Genomic DNA, 22957 nt, shown 5'->3' with positions numbered 1-22957 from the left:
TCAACAAATATGGCTATGCTCCCCGGCAACGGCGCCAGAAAAAGGTCTTGATAACCCACAAGTATAGGGGGTCGCAACAGTTTTCGAGGGTAGAGTATTGAACCCAAATTTATAGATTCGACACAAGGGGAGCCAAAGAATATTTGCAAGTATTAGCAGCTGAGTTGTCAATTCAAACACACCTAGAGATTAATTATCTGCAGCAATATGATTAGTAGCACAGTAATATGATAGTTTTGATAGTAGTAGTAACAGTAGTAGTATCGGTAACGGTGATAGCAATGATTTTGTAGCAGTTGTAACAGCAGTAATAGCAATAGTAACTTAGTAGAAACAATATATAGAAATTCGTAGGCATTGGATCGGTGAATTTGTTGGATGATATTCATCATATAACAGTCATAACCTAGGGCAATGCGGCACTAGCTCCAGTTCATAAATATAATGTAGGCATGTATTTCGTAAATAGTCATACGTGCTTATGGAAAGAACTTGCATGACATCTTTTGTCCTACCCTCCCGTGGCAGCGGGGTCCATAAGGAAACTAAGGGATATTAAGGCCTCCTTTTAATAGAGAACCGGAACAAAGCATTAGCACATAGTGAATACATGAACTCCTCACACTATGGTCATCACCGGAAAGTATCATGAATACTGTCACTCCGGGGTTTACGGATCATAACACGTAATAGGTGACTATAACTTGCAAGATCGGATCTAGAACATAGATATAATGGTGATAAAAAACGGTTCAGATCTGAAATCATGGCACCCAGGCCCAAATGACAAGCATTAAGCATAGCAAAGTCATAGCAACATCAATCTCAGAACATAATGGATACTAGGGATCATGCCCTAACAAAACTAACTCAATTACATGATGAATCTCATCCAACTCCCTCACCGACCAGCAAGCCTACGAAGGCATTACTCACTCCCGGTGGGGAGCATCATGGAATTGGCGATGGAGAAGGGTTGGTGCTGACGAAGATCGAAGATCCCCCTCTCCGGAGCCCCAAACGGACTCCAGATCTGGCCTCCCGGTGAAGAACAGGAGGTGGCGGCGGCTCCGTCTCGTGAAACGCGATAATTCTTCCTCCCTGATTTTTTCTCCGGAAATAGGATTTTATAGCGTCGAAGATAGGGACAGCGGGGCCACCAGGTGGGCACAACCCACCTAGGCGCGCCAGGAGGGGGGCGCCCTGGTGGGTTGTGCTCACCCAGGGGGGCCCCTCCGGTGGTTCTTGGCTCCAATATTTTTCTTTTATTCCATAAAAATTCTCTAAAAAGTTTCGTTCCATTCCGAGAACCTTTGTTTTTGCACAAAAACAACACCATGGTAGTTCTGCTGAAAACAGCGTCAATCCGGGTTAGTTTCATTCAAATCATGCAAATTAGAGTCTAAAACAAGAGTAAAAGGGTTAGGAAAAGTAGATACGACGGAGACGTATCACCCCCTTGGGCGCCTTGCCTTCCAAGCAAAGGGGGCCGGCTGCCCTAGGGGGGGCGCCACCTCCCTGGCCGAGTGGGCTACGGTGCAGGGAGCCGCCCAACCCCTTGTGGGCTGGTGCACCTCCTCCCCTGGCCCATGAGGGCCCCCTTCCCGAACACTTGTCGCCTCCCCCCCCCCCCCCCCCGCGCGAAACCCTTTTCGGCTCTCCTCACGATAACCCGGTACCCCCGGAACACTTCCGGACTCCGATACCCTTCACCCTATATATCAATCTTCACCTCCGGACCATTCCGTACGTCCTCGTCATGTCCGGGATCTCATCCGCGTCTCTGAACAACCTTTGGTCACCAACAGAATAACTCAATCATACTCATGTCGTCACCAAACGTTAAGTGTGTAGACCCTGCGGGTTCGAGAACTATGCAGACAACCGAGACATCTCTACGGTCAATAACCAATAGCGGGACATGGATGTCCATATTGGTTCCCACATATTCTACGAAGATATTTATCGGTCGAACCTCGATGTCAAGGATTCAGCTAATCCCATATGCAGTTCCCTTTCTCCATCAGTATGTTATTTGCCCGAGATTTGATCGTCGGTATCTCCATACCTAGTTCAATCTCGTTATCGGCAAGTCTCTTTACTCATTCCGTAATACAAGATCCCGTGGCTAACTCATTAGTCACATTGCTTGCAAGCTCATTATGATGTTGTATTACCAAGTGGGCCCTGAGATACCTCTCCGACATACGGAGTGACAAATCCCAGTCTTAATCCGTGTCAACTCAACAGACACCCTTAGAGATATCTGTAGAGCACCTTTATAGTCACCCAGTTACATTGTGATGTTTGATACACACAAGGTACTCCTCTGGTGTCAGTGAGTTGCATGATCTCATGGTCATAGGAACATATACTTGACATGCAGGAAACGATAGCAATAAACTTGATACGATCATATGCTACCTTTATAGTTTGGGTCTTGTCCATCACATCATTCTCCTAATGATGTGATCCCGTTATCAAATGACAACTCATGTCCATGGCTAGGAAACCACATCCATCTTTGATCACGAGCTAGTCTGGTGGAGGCTCACTAGGGACATGTTGTTATCTATGTATCCACACACGTATCTGAGTTTCCAGTCAATACAATTATAGCATGGATAATAAACGATTATCATGAACAAGGAAATATAATAATAACCACTTTATTATAGCCTCTAGGGCATATTTACAACACTAAATACATGAGAAACATATACTCTCCCCTCTTGTAGCTATGCATCTACATGGATAGATCTTGTGTGTGCATAATTTTTTTTTTCAATGCAATGTTCCCCAACGGTTACTACCTCCGTCCTGGTTTATTGGTCCTCTTTGTATTTTCTTCCAAACTTTGACCTCAGATTTAACTAATAAAATTTTAATGTATATTATAAAAAATAATATCATTGAAAACTATGTTCAAAAGTGAATCCAACGATATAATTTTTTGTGACATGCACTAACATTTTGTTAGTTAAATCTATGGTCAAAATTTGGCACAAAATACGAAGGGGAGAAATAAACCAGGACAGAGGTAGTAGTACCAATGGCGGGTGGAATTTTTGGCTCGCCACTCGTATCTGTCTAAATTACCAATGGCAGTATCCACAACATGCCCGCCACTAGTATTACTGTTGGGGAACATAGTAATTTCAAAAAAAATCCTACGCACACACAGGATCATGGTGATGCATAGCAACGAGAGGGGAGAGTGTTGTCCACATACCCTCGTAGACCGAAAGCGGAAGCGTTAGCACAACGCGGTTGATGTAGTCGTACGTCTTCACGATCCGACCGATCAAGTACCGAACGCACGGCACCTCCGAGTTCAGCACACGTTCAGCTCGATGACGTCCCTCGAACTCCGATCAAGCCGAGCTTTGAGGGAGAGTTCCGTCAGCACGACGGCGTGGTGACGATGATGATGTTCTACCAACGCAGGGCTTCGCCTAAGCACCGCTACGATATTATCGAGGTGTATTATGGTGGAGGGGGGCACCGCACACGGCTAAGAGATCAAGAGATCAATTTTTGTGTCTATGGGGTGCCCCCCTTCTCCGTATATAAAGGGGGGAGGAGGAGAGGGCCGGCCAAGGGCAGGAGGCGCGCCCAAGGGGGGCAATCCTACTCCAAGTAGGATTCCCCCCTCTTTCCTAGTCCAAGTAGGAGAGGGGAAGGAAGGGAAGGAGAAAGAGAAGGAAGGAGAGGGAGGAAAAGGAGGAAAGGGGGCCGGCCCCCTAGTCCAATTCGGTTTGGGCTAGGGGGGGCCGCGCGCCCTGCCTCCTCTCTTCCACCACTTGGCCCATGAGGCCCATTGCTTCTTCCTCGTATTCCCGTAACTCCCCGGTACCCCCGAAAATACCCGAATCACTCGGAACCTTTCCGATGTCCGAATATAGTCGTCCAATATATCGATCTTTACATCTCGACCATTTCGAGACTCCTCGTCATGTCCCAGATCTCTTCCGGGACTCCGAATTACCTTCGGTACATCAAATCACATAAACTCATAATATAATCGTCATCGAACTTTAAGCGTGCGGACCCTACGGGTTCGAGAACTATGTAGACATGACCGAGACACGTCTCCGGTTAATAACCAATAGCGGAACCTGGATGCTCATATTGGCTCCCACATATTCTACGAAGATCTTTATCGGTCAGACCGCATAACAACATACGTTGTCCCCTTTGTCATCGGTATGTTACTTGCCCGAGATTCGATCGTCGGTATCTCAATAGCTAGTTCAATCTCGTTACCGGCAAGTCTCTTTACTCGTTCTGTAATACATCATCCCACAACTAACTCATTAGTTGCAATGCTTGCAAGGCTTATAGTGATGTGCATTACCGAGTGGGCCCAGAGATACCTCTCCGACAATCGGAGTGACAAATCCTAATCTCGAATACGCCAACCCAACAAGTACCTTCGGAGACACCTGTAGGGCACCTTTATAATCACCGAGTTACGTTGTGACGTTTGGTAGCACACAAAGTGTTCCTCCGGTAAACGGGAGTTGCATAATCTCATAGTCATAGGAACATGTATAAGTCATGAAGAAAGCAATAGCAGAATACTAAACGATCGTGTGCTAAGCTAACGGAATGGGTCAAGTCAATCACATCATTCTCCTAATGATGTGATCCCGTTAATCAAATGACAACTCATGTCAATGGCTAGGAAACATAACCATCTTTGATCAACGAGCCAGTCAAGTAGAGGCATACTAGTGACACTCTGTTTGTCTATGTATTCACACAAGTATTATGTTTCCGGTTAATACAATTCTAGCATGAATAATAAACATTTATCATGATATAAGGAAATAAATAATAACTTTATTATTGCCTCTAGGGCATATTTCCTTCAATTACTCCACCTATAATCACTTTCCCGGTAGTGTTTTTGTACAGGGTCTGCCTTTGCCATAGTATGCAATTGAGGTATGGAATGCATTTCAGGACTAACCGTGTGTGATGAGGGTGTTAGTAGGCATGTTCTTCAGTAGTGTGAACCATTGATATTCATGCCTTGGTCACTCTTCCTCTACAAGTGTGGATCCACTAACTTCAGGAAAGTATGGCAACTCTCCACCTCCGGGCTCAGCCAACTCCGTGAGTGGAGCTAGGCTGAATGGGGTAAGTTTGTGGAGTCAGATTATGGAGTTGGGAAATCCTGAATCCAAGAAAGTTGGTGGGCATGAATTTTCCACAATTACCCATGTTGCCACCACCAAGTGACCAAGTGACCTCCCAAAATATCGATTTGAGCCTCTCTCTCTCTCTCTAATTTTCATCTGAACCCTAGTGTAGCCACGTGTCGTGCCCCGACTTCACAGTCACCACGCTGCCCCTAGGCATGTCCCTCTCAACTAGCAATTTCTTCCTCCCTCTTAGTTGTAACCCTTGTGCAACTCGTCAATCCCTCCAACCCTAGCACCGTTATGGGACGCGCACGGCCCCCCTTTTCCAAACTACCATTACATCCTCCGGCCACCCATCATCTCTGAATTGGGCCTCTTCCTAGCCTTCCTTCCCTTTGAGTTGGGCCAAATCCTGTGTCATATGGGATGTAAGTGAAGGAAATATGCCCTAGAGGCAATGATAAAGTTGTTATTTTATATTTCCTTATTCATGATAAGGGTTTATTATTCATGCTAGAATTGTATTGACTGGAAACTGAAATACATGTGTGGATACATAAAGAAATATCGTGTCCCTAGTGAGCCTCTACTTGACTAGTTCATTGATCAATGATGGTTAAGGTTTCCTAGCCATATACATGTGTTATCACTTTTGATAACGGGATCACATCATTAGGAGAATGATGTGATGGACAAGACCCATCAGTTAGCATAGCATTTGATCGTTCAAGTTTATTGCTATTGCTTTCTTAATGTCAAATACATATTCCTTTGACTATGAGATTATGCAACTCCTGGATACCGTAGGAATACCTTGTGTGCTATCAAACGTCATAGCGTAACTAGGTGATCATAAAGATGCTCTACAGGTATCTCCGAAGGTGTTTGTTGAGTTGGCATAGATCGAGATTAGGATTTCTCACTCCGTGTAACGGAGAGGTATCTCTGGGCCCACTCGGTAATACACATCATAATAAGCTTGCAAGCAAATGACTAAGGAGTTAGTCACGAGATGATGTATTACGGAATGACACTACTAGGGAAAACCTTATACACAAAACATTAGCAGTAGCACTGGATAAAATGAGGCGCTACTGCTACTTAGCAGTAGTGCGTGGCAATAGAAGGCGCTACTTCTATGTACATAGCAGTAGCGCGGCTGGGGCAAAGGGCGCTACTACTAAAATTGCCCCACCGTTGCCGCCACGCTAAGTATAGTAGTAGCGCTTTCCCTTGAAATTCTCTACTGCTAGGTAGTTTAGCAGTAGCGCTTTCCCCTAACACGCGCTACTGCAAAGTAGTTTATCTTCTCCACACTATCCGTCCCTCACTCTACCCCACTCCCACTCTCACTCTCCCACGCACCCCGTCGTCCGCCGCCGCCGACGTTCGGCCCTCCTCCCACCGCCCTCCTCCCTCCTCCTCCCACCGCGCCCTCCTCCCTCCTCCTCCGGCCGCACCCCTCTCCCTCCTCCGGCCATGACCCTCCTCCCTCCTCCTCCGGCCAAGCCCTCCGCCGACAACCCTCCTCCCACCGCCCTCCTCCCCCTCCTCCTCTCTCCTCCCTCCTCCTCCTCCCTCCTCCCACCCCCTCCTGCCTCCCCCTCCTCCCTCCTGCCTCCCTCCATCTCTCCTCACTGATCTGTTCTTGTATAATGTAGTTTTTTTACTGTTTTTTAGTAAGTGTTTAATAGAAATAGTTTATTTAGTAAGTGGTTAATAGAACTAGTTTATTTATAGTAAGTGCTTAATAGAAATAGTTTATTTAGTAAGTGGTTAATAGAACTAGTTTATTTAGTAAGTACTTAATAGAACTAGTTTATTTAGTAAGTGTTTAATAGAACTAGTTTAGAGAGAGAGACCTATATTGGCAAATTTAGTTATGTTAGGATTATATATAAGATATTTTGAAATGTTTTTGTTCATATTTTCAACCATTGAAATGCAATGACCATCAAGTTTGAATGTTCATATGATGTAGATATAAACATGTATATCTAGTGTTTCTCAAATAGGGTATGTGCTTGCCCAAGTGGCCATGTTTGCAGGGAACACCTCCGAGTAGCCTATGTTTTGCCGGAGTGTTGATTAATTTCTGCTCCGGCAAATTTCAGGCGCTCGATCTATCCTTTTTTAGCAAAGGTCATGCCGGATTTTTCCGTGAATTTTGGCATGACTTGTGCTAGAATATGTAGGAAATATCGAGTGGCCCGGATTTTCTGGAAAGATAATTAAACGACATTTCGGGTTGACTTTAAGTCTGTCGAGACTCCACCATATATGAGAGAAGAAGAATCCCGACTGTTGTCGTGGGGGTAGCTTCTCCTTCGTTCCCATGTGCTAGACAATTTGCTGTAATGCACTCGGGAACGAAGGGAGGAGCTACCATCACCGACGGTCGAATATATACACCACGTGAGCTTAGAGTTTTCAAGAAAATACAGACAGACCGATAGTCAACCAGTGATGAATAATAATGATCTAATTTAGTTTTTGTAGTACATATATTTAATTTTAGAAGTTTAATCTTTGAATTATGAACATAGGAAATGTCGTCCGATGACGATAGGCTCCCGGAGTGCGACTGGTGCGGCGACGACCGGGGTCTGTGCGACAGGCCTCACCTGGTAGAAGGTCGGCGCTTCGGTATTAAGCTCCAGGAGACCTTCGATGTTGAAACGGTATGCAACGACGACAAGTGTTTTTTCGTAATTAAGCACGACTTCTGCTTCTTCAACGTGTAATTTCCGTCTTTTACAATTCGACTAGCTTATCCCATGCCATGCAAGACACTATGTCTTGGAGAAGCTGGATTTTGAAGATCATGAGAATATGGAGACCAAGATAGTTCACCTAAGGACCCATCATGGTTATGATTTTGCTGTAAATCTATACAATTCTGAGAGCGTATCCCATTTTGGTTGCCTGAATTGGGAAGCACTTTGCAAGACGTATGATTTTCATGAGGGTATGCTTGTCACATTGGATCTTGGTGATCCTGACATCGACGAAGAGAATATGGACATTTGGGTCCTTGTTGATACGCTTCCAATTCTACCGCTATGTGAGTTTCTCAAACATATTTATTAAGTAATTTATATTGTTTATTTCAAAATAGTTGACAGCTTATTTCCATTGATAGCTTATTATCATTCTTCAAAAAATGAACGGAAGATGGTAGACAGAACCTACTACACCGATGGCGCAGAATTAACTTATCAGGAGAAAGATCATCTTATCTCATTTATTATTGATGTTGAGAATTACAATATCAATTATCATACTCCTGCACATTATGGTCAATACGTGCCACTAGTACACGTGTTGAACTACGGTAACATCTATGGAGATGGCATGGTAAGATTTTTTACTATTACGACATCCGTGCATCTTTTGCATAAATTCTTCTAAAGCTAAACTACATTGCTAACTACGACGTTATTACTATGTTTTTCAACAGAAAATCCCGAAGGATTGTGTGCCTCATCTGATGTTTCTGAAAGGTCGCCTTGATGTTATTAGCTTACGGCCAGGTCATCCTAGGCTTCACTGCTGTTCATACCGGATTTCTAAAACCAATGAAGACATGACAATCAAAGCATGGAAAAAATGTATGGACAATCGTAGGGAGCTACTTGGAACCAACATTGTGCGAAGCGCGAGAATTGGAGACTTACCTTAGAGAGGGTAGTAGGTCCTATGAGAGAGGAGTAGGTCCTAGGTACAATGTGTTAGAGTTGATGATGAGGAGGAGGAGGAGGACGAGTTGTGATTATGACTAGTGACCAAGTTGTTATATGATGTCTCATGGACGAAAATGATGATCATGAGGAGTTGTTATATGACAATGATGTATTATGATGATAAGTTGTTAATGATATGATGATGATGATGATGATGACGACGATGACGATGATGATGATGATGATGAGTTATTGTATCATTGGGTGAAAGAACCGCGGACTAGTTTCAAGTGGATGGATCCTAAGTGATCAAGTCATGGATTATCATGATAATCCATGACTTGGTCACTTAGGATCCATCCACTTGAAACTAATCCACAGTTCTTTCACCCAGTGATTTAATAACTCATTATGATGTAAAAACAATCTCTAAATTGCTACTGTATGAAAACTTGTATAATGGTGAATACGACATAAAATAAAATAAAGAAATAGAATACGGAATAATAGTAGTAGCACGGGCAGAGAGGCGCGCTACTAGTAATTACCACTAGCGCTTTCTACAAGAAGTGCTACTACTAAGTAGCTACTGCTAACCTTTAGCTGTAGCGCTGTAGCAGTAGCGCGATCCCCCGCGCTACTGCTAGGCCAAAAACCAGCGCTACTGCTAGGCTTTTCCCTAGTAGTGTGAGTAAAGAGACTTGCCGGTAACGAGATTGAACTAGGTATGAAGATACCGATGATCGAATCTCGGGCAAGTAACATACCGATGGACAAAGGGAATTACGTATGTTGTCATAAGGTTCGACCGATAAAGATCTTTGTAGAATATGTAGGAGGCAATATGGGCATCCAGGTTCCGCTATTGGTTATTGACCAGAGAGGTGTCTCGGTCATGTCTACATAGTTCTTGAACCCGTAGGGTCCGCACACTTAACGTTCGTTGATGATATAGTGTTATATGAGTTATATGATTTGGTGACCGAATGTTGTTCGGAGTCCCGGATGAGATCACGGACATGACGAGGAGCTCCAGAATGGTCCGGAGGTAAAGATTGATATATAGGACGATACTATTCGGACACCGGAAGAGTTTCGGGGGGTACCGGGTGGTCATTGGATCGCCGGAAGGGGTTCCGGACACCCCGGGAGGTATATGGGCCTAATGGGCCAAGGGGAGAGATACACCAGCCCACAAGAGGGCTGGCGCGCCTCTTTCCGTGGCCGCCAGCCCTAGGGAAGGAAAGGGTAGGGCTAGCCCCTCCTGCCTTCCCCTTCTCATGGGAGAAAGGAAAGGGGGGCGCCACCCTCCCCTCCCTTTCCCCGCTCACCTAAAAAGGCAAGGGTGGGCGCGGATAGGGGCAGGACCCCAAGTGGGATTCGGCCCCACTTCGGGCGCCTCTTGGCTGCCTCCCCCCCCCCCTCATGTGAGAGGGGGCGCCACACAAAGACACGACAATCTCTTAGCCGTGTGCAGCGCCCTCCTCCACAGTTTCGTCCCTCGGTCATATTTTCATAGTGCCTAGGAGAAGCCCTGCGGATATATCTTCACCATCACCGTCACCACGCCGTCGTGCTTCTGGAACTCATCCACTACCTTGCCGTCTTGCTGGTTCAAGAAGGCGAGGACATCACCGAGTTGAACGTGTGCTGAACGCGGAGGTGTTGTACGTTCGGTACTCGATCGGTTGGATCGCGAAGAAGTTCGACTACATCAACCACGTTACTAAACGCTTCCGCTTATGGTCTACGAGGGTACGTAGACATACTCTCCCCTCTCGTTGCTATGCATCTTCATGGATAGATCTTGCGTGTGCGTAGAATTTATTTTTTCCATGCAACGTTTCCCAACAGTAAGTTGGTTGGCCAGTGACTGGATTTCTGGAGCGGTTGCGCCTAACGGATTTCAGATGTGCACGTCTATTTCTTACATATTAGAGCATCTCCAATAGATGGTCCAAATGTAAAAATAACTAACTTTTGGACCGTCTGAGGCTAAAAACGCAGCTCCAACACACGGTCCATATGTAAAAAAAATTGGACCGCGGCCTCCTCGTGGTGTAAAATACAACACCTCGCGATGCAAATATACATCACGAGATGCATCTGGTCCAAAACTAGCCGCCGCCCGCGAACGCCCAACCGCCACTTCATTTCCTTTCCCGCCCGTCCGCCGCTGCCACACCCCGCCGCCGCCCCGCCACACGCCGCCCGCATCAGATCCGTCACCGCCCCGCCCCCCGCCGCTGTTTCCATGCCGCCCCGCCGCCCGCCCGCCCGCCGTAGCTCCGTCCGCCACCACCCTGCACGCCGCCGCCCCGTAGATCCGTCGGGCACCGCCCCGCCCGGCTCCGACCGCCACCGCCCCGCACGCCGCCGCCGCCCCGCAGCTCCGCCCCGCCCGGCTCCATCCGCCACCGCCCCGCCCGGCCGCCGCCGCCGCTCCACCGCTCTCCGATGGCGCCGAAGAAGACGCCGAAGGGCAAGTCGGGCTTCTTCGGCGTGAGGCAGAAGCCCTCCGGTAACTGGGGTGTGGAGTTCTCCGACGCCGGAAGGCGTTGGTGGATCGGCACGTACCCCTCCGCCCACGAGGCCGCGCGTGCCTACGACGTGGCGGTGTGACGTGCCGAGAGGCCTCAGTCGCACCTCAACTTCCCAGAGATTGAGACTCGGGCGGAAGCGGAGATGCTTGTGCCGCAGGGCATCAACATGAAGGAGATCACGACGAAGAAGAAGAAGACGAAGAAGCCGTCGGTTGTCGTCAGTGCTGGCGAGACCGACGAGGAGGCGATGGCGAGGTTTGCTCGGGAGCATCCGGAGTACGTCCAGGCCGAGCTGGAATACTACTGGAAGCGTGAGGCAGAGCAGAAGAAGAAGGGGCCGAAGAAGGAGGACGAGGCCGGTCCCTCGACGGTGATCCCCATCGAGTCCTCTTCCTAGGAGGACTGGGCAAACTTCTCGGATGAGGAGGAGGAGGAGGAGGGGTGCGACGACCCGACGAAGGAGGAGTTCTGGGCGCAGTTCCGCAGCTCTGACGATGAGGAGTAGTTTATCTAGTACTTTGAATAAGTAGTAGTTGAAGTTCATGTATGAAACTATGTTGAATTTGATGTTTGAACTATGTTGAATGAACTAGTAGTATGTCGTTTTAAAAAATTTACATCTTCATTTTGGACCATCTATTGGAGTTGCTCTTTTGGACCATCTGTTGGAGTTGAGCTTTTTTCGGAGCTCCAAAATGTACTTTTTGGCGGTCCAAATTTTACATCTCCGGTTTTGGACCGCCAAATTTTGGACCATCTATTGGAGATGCTCTTAGGAGGGCTATGCCAGCTTCGCCTGCTGCATCCTCGTAAATGTGTGAGGCCCCTCGCGGGACAGGAACGTCAGCAGCGCCGTATATGCACATACGTTTTCCTTTTATTTTTTCCACCTTCTGTTTTTATTGTTTATTTTTGTCAATGTTTTAAAAAAAATTAGTGTATTAAGGTTAAAATATGAGGATAAGTTTATAAAAAAATCACATGTTTAAATGTTCATAAACTGTAAAACATTGTCCTTGCAACTTTTTTTAAAAGTCCACGCCGGTCAAAAAAAATGCTTGTGACACTTTAAAAAATTACTTGCTTAAAATTATGGTCATAACATTAAAAAAATGGTCCTGAACGTATAAATTTGATCATCTAATTCTTAGAAAATATTTATTCTAGTCGATATAATGTTCCTGGTATTTTTATAATGTTACATGTTTTAGTAAATATTGATAAAAATGTAAAATAATGTTCACATAATCTTGAACAACAAATATTCATGTTGTTGTAAAAAATGTTCACTCATTTTTTACAATAAAAACATGATTTTTTTCTAAAGGGAAAAAGAAATGGGAATATAAAAAGTAAAAGGAAACCAGGGGAAAATAAATAAATGAAAAGTAAAAATGGGACAAATACACTAAAACCAGGTAGAATGAAAAAAAACAGAAAAGGAAGAAAGAAAAACCGGAAAGAAAACCCACGCATACAGAAAAACCTAGGCGGAAAAAACATTTTTCACGTTAAAAGCACGGAGTTATTCTTTGGGGCGGGCAAGAGATCTCCTCGGGCGGAAAGTGTCTCGCCAATTGGAAGCTGGTATGACGGCCAACTGATTTCGGCGGCCTCGGTGTCCTTGACCTAACTAAGCAGAGTGTGGCCCTACGTGTGCGATGGTTGTGGCAATTATGATCTAATTCAAACAAGTTGTGGCTTGGAATTGAACTCGCGGTTGATCCTAGGGTAAGGACCATGTTCAATGTGGGAGTCATCTTCCACCTTGGGGATGGGGCATGCTTATCCTTTTGAAGGGAGCCATGGCATGATGGGGTGAGCTTCCAAGTGCGTTTCCCCTCCCTTTTCGGTGAATGCACCAGGAAGAACCTCACTGCCGTGCAAGCTTTGAATGGTGGTAGATGGATCACGTATCTCAAGCGAAATCTCTCTCCCGAGGCCACAAGGGAGTTCGCAAGGCTTTGGACAGAAACAAATCTGACTGTGCTTGGGACGGAACCGGATTCTGTTTCGTGGAGGTGGAAGGCTGGCGGTGTCTACAACTCAAAATCGGCGTACCACATCCAATTCGAGGGGAGTTGCCACACCAGTTTCGACAAGTTCATTTGGAAATCTGATGCCCCTGGGAAGTGCGAGGTTTTGAGATGGTTGGCGATCCTTGGGTGTTGCAACACAGCCGACATGCTCGCCAAAAGGGGTGGCCGCACGACCCACCTATGCTCTTTGTGCTAGCCCGATGGAGGACGCCCCGTACCTGCTTGCTTCGTGCCCGTTCTCTATCGCCATCGGGCAGGGCGTTATTCCACGGTGCAATCTTCCGGTCAGTCTTGTGCCCTCGGCTACCACCACCTCCCTGCTGGAATGGTCCAATCACACCACTGGCACGTTCCCGACGAAGGGTAGGAAAGCATGGAGCTCCCTGGTGCAGCTCGTATGGTGGATCACTTGGAACGAACGGAATGCGAGAATATTCAAAAATCTTCGCACTCCAGCCACGATATTGATTTGCAGGATCGTCGAGGAAGCTAGAGTATGGAATAGTGCGGGGCAGGCGGAGGGCCATCTCGCTGATGAGTAGACCTAGAGAACCGGAATAAGCTAATGTTGTTGAGACAGTGGCAAACCCTAATAGTAGCGCGGGTTTTGAGGCTATCAGCAGCGCGGGTAGCTGCGCTACTACTACGGCGCTACACCTAATTGTTAGTAGTAGCGCGGCGCGCTACTACTATTGACTATATCAGCAGCGCTTTTCTGGAACGCGCTATTATTACTTAGCTGTAGCGCATTCCTAACCCCACGCTACTGCTGTATCTTTCATCATTTTCCCCCCGCTTCCTACCCCGTTCAGTTTCACTAAACTGCAATTTCCAGATACTAAGTACTACTAGATACAATTTCATAAAGCATTATAGGTACTAGGTAGTACTAGATAACAATTTCATATATAGTCAACATGCATCCTCAAGCAGTACTAGGTAGTCTTACAGCCACACATATATAGCAGTTCTACTAGGTATATATAGTCATACAGCCACACACATATGTAGTTCTAGATGATATCGACGACGATCATCATCCTCAAGCCTGGGCGGTGGGTGTTCCTGATAGTAATTAGGATGGCATGTCCAACACGAAGATTCTTGCCAACGAGGAATCTCTTCCACCCAACCGAGTTTAAGTGTGTGCGACCGTCCGTGTCCATGCGGTAAGTACAAGTGGTGACGGAGCCCCTTGTGGTAAGGCGTAGTCCAGCTGAGCCTTCTTCATCAGGCTCGATACCACAACTCACAGATAGGCTCTTCGGCAATTTCTGAATAAGAAAAACATACCAATTAATAAATAGCCTCGCACATACTCTTGCAAATATATTTCTATTAAGTATAAATTTCTACACTATCAAAAGACACAGTACTACACATTTGTACTAAGCATGAATTCTACTAATAAATATATATGGATTATCTACACTATTAATAGTTCCTTGAATTCTACACTAATAAGCATGTGATGGGACTCTACACTAAAGCATATCATCGACTAGATTCCACACAGCATATCATTGGACTCTACACTAAGCATATCATCAGATAATTTGCATTTGTAAGTATAACAATAAAGCATATATATATCATCAAATTACTACAGTTAGTATAACATACCATATCATGCCGATCGGCCATGGTACTTGTCAGGCGGGTCACGAATGGCACCCCAACAAAGTCATCACGTGGCGGAATTATGTCCCATAGGTTGCACACCTCCTCCTCGCTCAGCCTCATTCTTTGAGCTACGATGGCTTCATGAAGTGGGTCCTCATCATCTTCCGCCAGGTTGATATAAATGACAGCCAGCTTGGGTCTTTCCACTCTGAAGAAGAAGCTGATCAACTCACCACCAGTAAGACGCATGCGGGTGAGGAAACGGGCCCATGCATCTCCTCCAATCTGCGACATATTGCGTCCTTTCTCGACCTCCATAGTGTAGGGCCCCCGGGAGCCTCAAATGTCACAATGTCTCCTGTCAGCTTGTTGAATTTCAACCTCACATTGCATGGGACGATATGTGTAAAAAAAGCAAAATGACACAATGCAGTAATGCCAACACTAAAAATAAAATAGTTGTTACATTTCATATAATTACTTACCGCCGCATGATGAAAACTCGGCTGGAAGTAGATGTCGAACAGCTTGCCAGTTGCAAGGCTGCTAGCGCACCTTGACTTGCACAGTCGACATGGTGGTGGTGGTGGTGGCGCCATTTTCCTAAAGCAATATGAGCAAAGGATTAACGATCCACTTCACATGAAAGAAAAACAGTAGCATGTGATATTAACGATCCATTTTCCTAAAGCAATATGAGCAAAGGATTAACTAAATTGGCACCTACATTTTGCCAAAAAATAACTTATTACAGAAAAACAAAAGCATCTAGCTATCCATGTACAGAAAAAATAACAATAAAAGGGTGCATTTCTTTCCAAGCATCTAGCTAGGTCGTGCCAAATCTTCAGAGCTATCAACTAGCGTACTAAATCAACTAAATCAAAATGTTCTAAATCAACTAAATCAACTAGCCTACTAAATCAACTAAATCAAAATGTTCTAAATCAACTAGCCTACTAAATCAACTAAATCAAAATGTTGCATAGGAACTAGCCTACTAAATCAAAATGTAGCAGGGGGAGGGGTTGTGGATGGAGGAGGGAGGGGGAGAAGGAGGGGCGACTGGAGGAGGGAGGAGAGAGTAGGACGGAGGAGGAAGGTGGAGCGAGGAGGGGCCGGCCGGCGGGGAACGGAGGAGTGGAGGGAGGACGAAGGAGGAGGGCGGCCGGCGAAGGATTACCGAGTCCAGCGAGGAGGAGGAGGAGGAGGTGACGGCGGCGCAGAGGGAGGAGGGTAGGCGACGGCGGCCGGCGGGGGAGGACCGGCGCGGGGGGTTGAGGGGGAGATCGAGTGAGTGTGAGTGTGAGTGTGAGTGTGAGTGGATCAGAGAGAGGAGAGTGAGGGGTGGAAGATAGAGTGGCTTAGCAGTAGCGCCGCGCGCTACTGCTAAACGACCTAGCAGTAGAGCCTTTCAGTCAGAACACGCTACTGCTATGTGTCAGCATGTAAAAATAAACATCAAAAATACATTGATCATCAATGATATTTTTGTGTACAATCTGATTTGTCAACATGAGTCCTCACCGGTTTACGAACCGGTGAAGACTCATATTGCGGCCACAAATTCTACACATAGAGTTCAATGAAGACCAAGTGCTTGTGATAGTTTGAGAAGTAACATATTTAAGGTGGTAGAAACCCTCTTCGCGGAGTGAGGTGGGACTAAATTTTTGTAGTAAACTTAGTAGTAGCGGGTATTGTAGGAATGCGCTACTGCTATGATCTGTAGCAGTAGCGCTCTTCGTATTGACGCGCTGCTACTAGAATTAGCTTCACGGCGGGGTCGTGGAAATTATAACAGTAGCGCGGCTTACAGGCGCGCTACTGCTACATTTATTTCAAAAGCGAGTTCTGTAGGAGCGCGCTACTGCTACGTAGCAGCAGCGCCTTATTTTAAAACGCGCTGCTGATAAGATTCTGTGTATAGACTTTTCCTTAGTAGTGTGTAGTTGTCCAGCGGTGGTTTTCCGCATGTAAATTCTTCGCCAAAAAGGGGTGGCCGCATGACCCAGCCTATGCCCTTTGTGCTGGCCCGATGGAGGACGCCCCGCACCTGCTTGCTTCGTGCCCGTTCTCTATTGCCATCGGGCAGGGCGTTATTCCACGGTGCAATCTTCCGATCAGTCTTGTGCCCTCGGCTACCACCACCTCCCTACTGGAATGGTCCAATCACATCACTGGCATGTTCCCGATGAAGGGTGGGAAAGCATGGAGCCCCCTGGTGCAGCTCGTATGGTGGATCACTTGAAACGACCGGAATGCGAGAATATTCAAAAATCTTTGCACTCCGGCCACGATATTGATCATGCGGGCAGGAGGGCCATCTCGCTGATTGGCAGTGGCCTGTAGTTGTCCAGTGGTGGTTTTCCGCATTTAAATTCTTTGTGTTTGTCAACTTTTTCATCAAAAACCCACGGAGTTAAAGGAAAATACGGCACCGCAAAGAAAAGCTGCTCCCGTCCTAGCTACTGGGCCACAGCCCACGTCGGAAGCTCCTGAGGCTACTCTCCAATAATAAGCAACAAATAGCATTTGCGATTTTCTCCACCCCTCAAATCTTTTTTTTTTCGATTTTCTCTTCAAAAAAATGCATTTGCGATTTTCGATCGCTTGATTGGGCATGGGGAGCGGAGTACCGGAGCTGGAACAGTAGTTGAGTTCTGGGATCTGGAGAGTTATACATGGTCACATGGATGCAAAACATTAACGTCTCATGCACACGAGTGCTGTAGTGCTAGTACAGCTATAGTACTTCTCATTAAGCAGCCCAACGATCTCCCTGTTGGTTTAGTTGGGGAGTGAATTGAAACCAAGAGATTTCAACCTACGCGCACTCGATCGTGTCAAATCAATAAATACAAGATAGGTGGACGTGACAAGATAAGGTTATGTTGTCCTTTCATGTCTTGCTCCAAACAAATTAATCATACTTTTCGTTGTCGATCGATCAATCGATTGATCGATCTAGCTGCAGCAGGAGGTCAATTAGCATGATGCTGCAATTATTAAGCGAGTCACTATAAGTCACTGAACTAGTTTTCTTGGGGAGTTTGAACAAGCTTGTATCCGTTGTTGTTGGAAATATCAGATCGGTGGCCCTCCTTCTCTATCTCCTCTATTTCGCCGCCCCTATGTATCTCCACAGCTTCGTCCCCTCTTCTAGTCTAGGTTTCATTGGGGGAGGGGCAGCAATGCCACAGGCCCGCGGTGGGATATGAGAGGAAGTAGGGCTGAAAGAGATACACCCCAACTACTCCCTCCTCCGTTTCTAAATATAAGAATTTTTGAAAATTTCAATGCGGGCAACATATACGGATATATACATGTATTTTAGAGTGTGGATTCACTCACTTTGCTTCGTATGTAGTTTATATTAAAATTCTAAAAAGGCTTATATTAAGAAACGCAGGGAGTATTTGCCAAGAAAAATGTTATTATACCCCAGGCTGAAGTCCCCAGGTGCCGGGTGCTTGTCTCCGATGGCACCGTTTTTCAGACCCAACCGCGGATCCCTACACAAATGGAGCCGAGGAAAATGTTGTGTGCATCTGTTGCTATAAAAAACTGTAAAAGGTCAAAATATCAAAGAGTGAAGATATTTTTTTGGTTTCTAAACAGCTGTGATTTTTACTAGACCTAAGAGAAGTTAAGAGATGAGAGCATTTTTAACATTTAAAGGAAGACAATATTTTCCACTAGAGTAGACGTTAACTCTTAGTGACAAGTTTACTTACCTAATTTTAATCACCACACATATTCTTTATGTTTTTATGCAATCGTTGGCTGGTGGACATAACAATCTATATTACATGTCAGCACGAGTTAATCAACTCTGATATACAAGCAAATTAATCGCTATCCAAACAGGACAGTGACCTCCAGATTAAGGTGCCTGACTGAAAGCACCAAAACGAGGGGGACATGCGTCCCAAAATAGCGTATTGGATGTGCTCTATTGCAGGACATGCATGTATACATCTGCCAACCGTGGCTGCGTGCAGAGCTATCATCAGTCACACAGTCGAGTTATACCATCAAAATTGAAGCTAATATTCTTAGACGGGAACAACATGCACTGCCTCTATCTCTGTCCATCAAGATCATCGCCATGCATCCTCTCCAGCAGCACGTTCTCCAGCTGTTGATTGTACGTACTATTGAGGCACACGATCGACGTTACAGCAGTAGATTAAAAGCTTGGACTGAAAAAAATTTTGAAAGAAGGATATACCTCGGCCTCTGCATCTGAACGATGCATGCAGTCATTTTATTAATTATTCACAAAGATCATACAAACTAATACATCAATAAGCCTGAAACCACCATCTAGGCAAACACTTGTTGTTACTCCTATCCCTTTGATGAAGGAGTGCCAAATGTCCGAGCCAAATACCAAACAGACATCGCATCAAAGCCTAACATCTAAAGCCGGATACCCAGTCCAGCCACATACCAAGACTGGGTCACACACCGAACCGACGCACTCTCAGAGGCTACCGCCGCCATCTTCCACCGGCCCATCTCCAGAGCAGGAACTGACGCATCGACCTCGCCTGGCCTGACGTCGACGCCAGACAACCCCACCACCCTGCATGTGTCCGTCCACACGCGTCTGTCGCCGAACCTCCGCAGCGCCATGCCGCCGGGATCCACCGTCGGCCTTGCGGTAGATGTAACACCGCTCCTCCTCTTGTCCCCTCCAGCCATCACTTGCTCCAAAACGATGCCCCCAGGAGGGAAAGCGATACTGCGAAGGCCATCATCGTCCCATACGGTAGACCCAAATCTAGGGTTTCCCCCGGAGCATCCCGAGCTTGATGACGCAAACTACAACGACGTTGCCTCGAGAAGGGAACGACGTCACAGACGCTGCCATCGTCCGCCATGACCGTAGTCGGCATGATTTTCACCGGCAGTCGCGACACCAGGCATGCGCCGCCGGCATCATTGGTCCCTTTAGCCGGAGCAAACTCCAATACGATGCCCTGAAGAGGGACTATGACGCAAAAGCAACGCCATCGCTTGATCCCAAGGAGACATAGGGTTTCCCCCGAAGTTGCCCGTGTTGTCATGGACCAGACAAGGGTAGAATCCTGGTGGATCCGCCCAGCTGCCGACGTGTCGCACCCGCCACCGCGCCGACCGCAGTCCACTGACCATGGCCCATGCTTGGGCCCAGATCCGGCCGCGCTGCCGCCGTCCCTGATGACCGCAATGCACTAAACCGCGGAGCCGCCTGCCGCAGAGGAACAGAATCACCGGAGCGCCGCCACCACCCGCCGTGACGTCCGGCCCGCGCCAGTCCCACACGAGTGGGAGGACCCCGAGTCCCCGCCGCCGCCGGCGACGGCAAGGCTTCGCCTAGCCGCGCCCCTGGGCGGCGGCGAGGGAGGAGGAGGAGGAGAAGAGGGGGAGTCCAGCCGACGAGATCTGGGGGCCTCCCAGCCGCCACGCGGGGGGCGACTCGGGCTGTTGTTGGTTTTTCTTTTCTGGTCTTCTCTTGGACTGAAAAACTTAACCAGCAGTTTTAGTCAGCCCCTGACACAATTCAGCATGCAAATCATGACATGGGACAGGAGAGGAGAGATCATGTCACAGTGCATGCTAGAGACGGTGGTGTGACATGACCCTCTATTTCAAATACAAGGAGCACAGGCATAGCTAGAGACAGTGCACGAGCTGTTGTTTCCCGTCCATGTCCATCTAATGCATTGCATCCAAACCGACAGACCCATCGGCATTCACCCCATACGTCAACCATTGATCAAATAGATGGGAGGGGGGCATGGCCGTCACGTAGGACACCTGTGTATCCCACTACACTAATTAATCAACTGTGATTATATGTCCTTGCAGAGAAAGAAATCAGTGCATGTAGATGTAGTATAACTAGTCTGCGCTGTTTGGGCGATCTCTTCACTGTTTGATCCCCATCATTCATCATCATCTTGGAACTCGTCGAATCCACTTCGTGCGTGCGTGCGTGCGTGATCTTCGTATATCTGTTGTGGGACAGTGTCAGGCTGTCGGGATGCCTCTCGGATCAGTTGTCTCCAGTGTTTCCCGTTCGGGTTTACAAGCACTAGGTCAAACGTCCTAAAAGTCGAATAGGCTTTCCCGTTTCAACATAGGCATGCATTGTTCCGTCTGTGACTCCTGTAAATTTTGGATTCATTTTTCACTGCGTATGTGATGTTTGGCCCTTAATTAGTCAAACATCCCATATGACTTTGAAATGAAACCACATGCGGTAATTAAATCACACTGTCACAAGTGGTTTCGTGCAGTGGCGGAGGAAGGGGTGGCCCTGGCCCAGGCCAACATGCAGTATTTTACATTAGAGTGGTGATTAGTTGCTGCTAAATCTGGGTATTATGATGGTTTGTCCCTCCCAACTTTGTTTAGAGCACTTGGCCCTACCTATTAACTTTTCCTAGCTCCGCCACTGGTTTCGTGTCATAGCATGGCAAGTGTGGTAAAAACTTAGTGTTAAGACATCTTAGCACCGACTCTAGTTGGTGCTAACCATTGTAGAGTGAGGTGGTACTAAAGGCATCTTCAAGGCGGACCCTCAAACCTCCTGCAAGTGTTCGGAACATGCTGTCCGGACTGCGCATGCAGTTTGTCATCCAAGGTGGTCTTGTATTGGTCCGTCGAGCGGTCTGGACCATGTTTTTCCAGCAAAGTGGAACCAAATGTGGGGGGTTTGCGGGAGTCCAGACATTGTCTGGCCTATCAAAAGGCACCATGTACCGTCTCTACTCTGCGTCTGCTCAAAATGGCGAGCATTTGGCGGAAGACTTTGTGCTAATTGTGTTACATTTGGCGGAAGGTAGTGGAAGACGTTTGTGCATTTGGCGGAAGGTGCTCATTATGCTTGATTAGGTGGTCATTGCTAGATTAGGCCGAGCTTAGTAGCTTCATTTGGTGGAAAGCTCTTCCGCCAAATGCTTATGAGTAGAATTTGGTGGAAACTACTAGCTTAGCTATTAAACAAATTACAAATCATAGTTGCTATTTTTTTAAGGCGAACATTTGCGATATAGGGTTGGATGGATGGCTCTCGTATTCGTGTCTGGACACCAGTCCGGACCGGTTTTCAGACAAAACCGTGTCTTTTTTTTGCGGGTCAGCGTTGGAGATGCCCTAAGAAAAAAAAGGCTGGAATTGTGAGAATTTCTGTTTTTTGTTTTATTTTTGGAATTGTAAAAGTTGATTATATGTGGGTTCCAAGTTAACTCACATTGTTCCCCTCAAAAACAAAGTTTTATTTACCTCAAATTATGAGAGGAAGGTAGATGATGAAGAATATAGCATCTGGTACGTGCAGAAATACCCGGCGGATCTTGGGTCCCAATGGACCTGAATTGGAAAAATAATTTAGAAAACTCAAAAAGCGTCAAAAATTCCTGAAACTTTTTGGAATCAAACATGATCAGGTATTACACTCGTGTGAAATGCTTCGCGAAGGAAGAGTTTCATTTGCGAATTTTTACACGCAAGTGTAACGCTTGATCATGTTTGATTCCAAAAAGGTTTAGAATGTTTTGACTCTTTTTTAGTTATACTACATTATTTTTCCAATTCGGGTGCATCGCCACCCTAGACCCAAGATCTGCGTCGCTGATACGTGGGGCTGAAAAAAAAGGTGCTATTCTTTTGCGAAGGATTATAATACATCTGATACATTTTTGCCAAAAAGGGAAATTTCAGTTTTGTAGAATCGGGTTGTAACGATTTTCTTAGAGCCAATGATATTGCTCATGCTCTGAGTATGCCAGGCCCGTCTGAATATATTTCTTCCTGGGCTGCGACTTTTTAGCCGTCATGAGAGACTACCGTCCAGAATAAGGACTTGTGAGCCGGTTTGCGACAAGGCTTTCTCACAGCGGTGCATGCACGTCCTGTAGATTTGC

General features: G+C 46.5%; 1 pseudogene; it reads left to right on the top strand.

Annotated features, from left to right (window-relative positions):
• The first annotated feature begins 11290 nt into the window (after nucleotides 1-11290).
• LOC141021476 (uncharacterized) lies at nucleotides 11291-11881 on the top strand (annotated as a pseudogene).
• The last annotated feature ends 11076 nt before the right edge of the window (nucleotides 11882-22957 follow it).

The sequence above is a fragment of the Aegilops tauschii genome, chromosome 4 (genome assembly GCF_002575655.3).
Source record: "Aegilops tauschii subsp. strangulata cultivar AL8/78 chromosome 4, Aet v6.0, whole genome shotgun sequence".
Classification (NCBI taxonomy): Eukaryota; Viridiplantae; Streptophyta; class Magnoliopsida; order Poales; family Poaceae; genus Aegilops; species Aegilops tauschii.
This window is presented reverse-complemented; position numbering and strand designations above follow the sequence as displayed.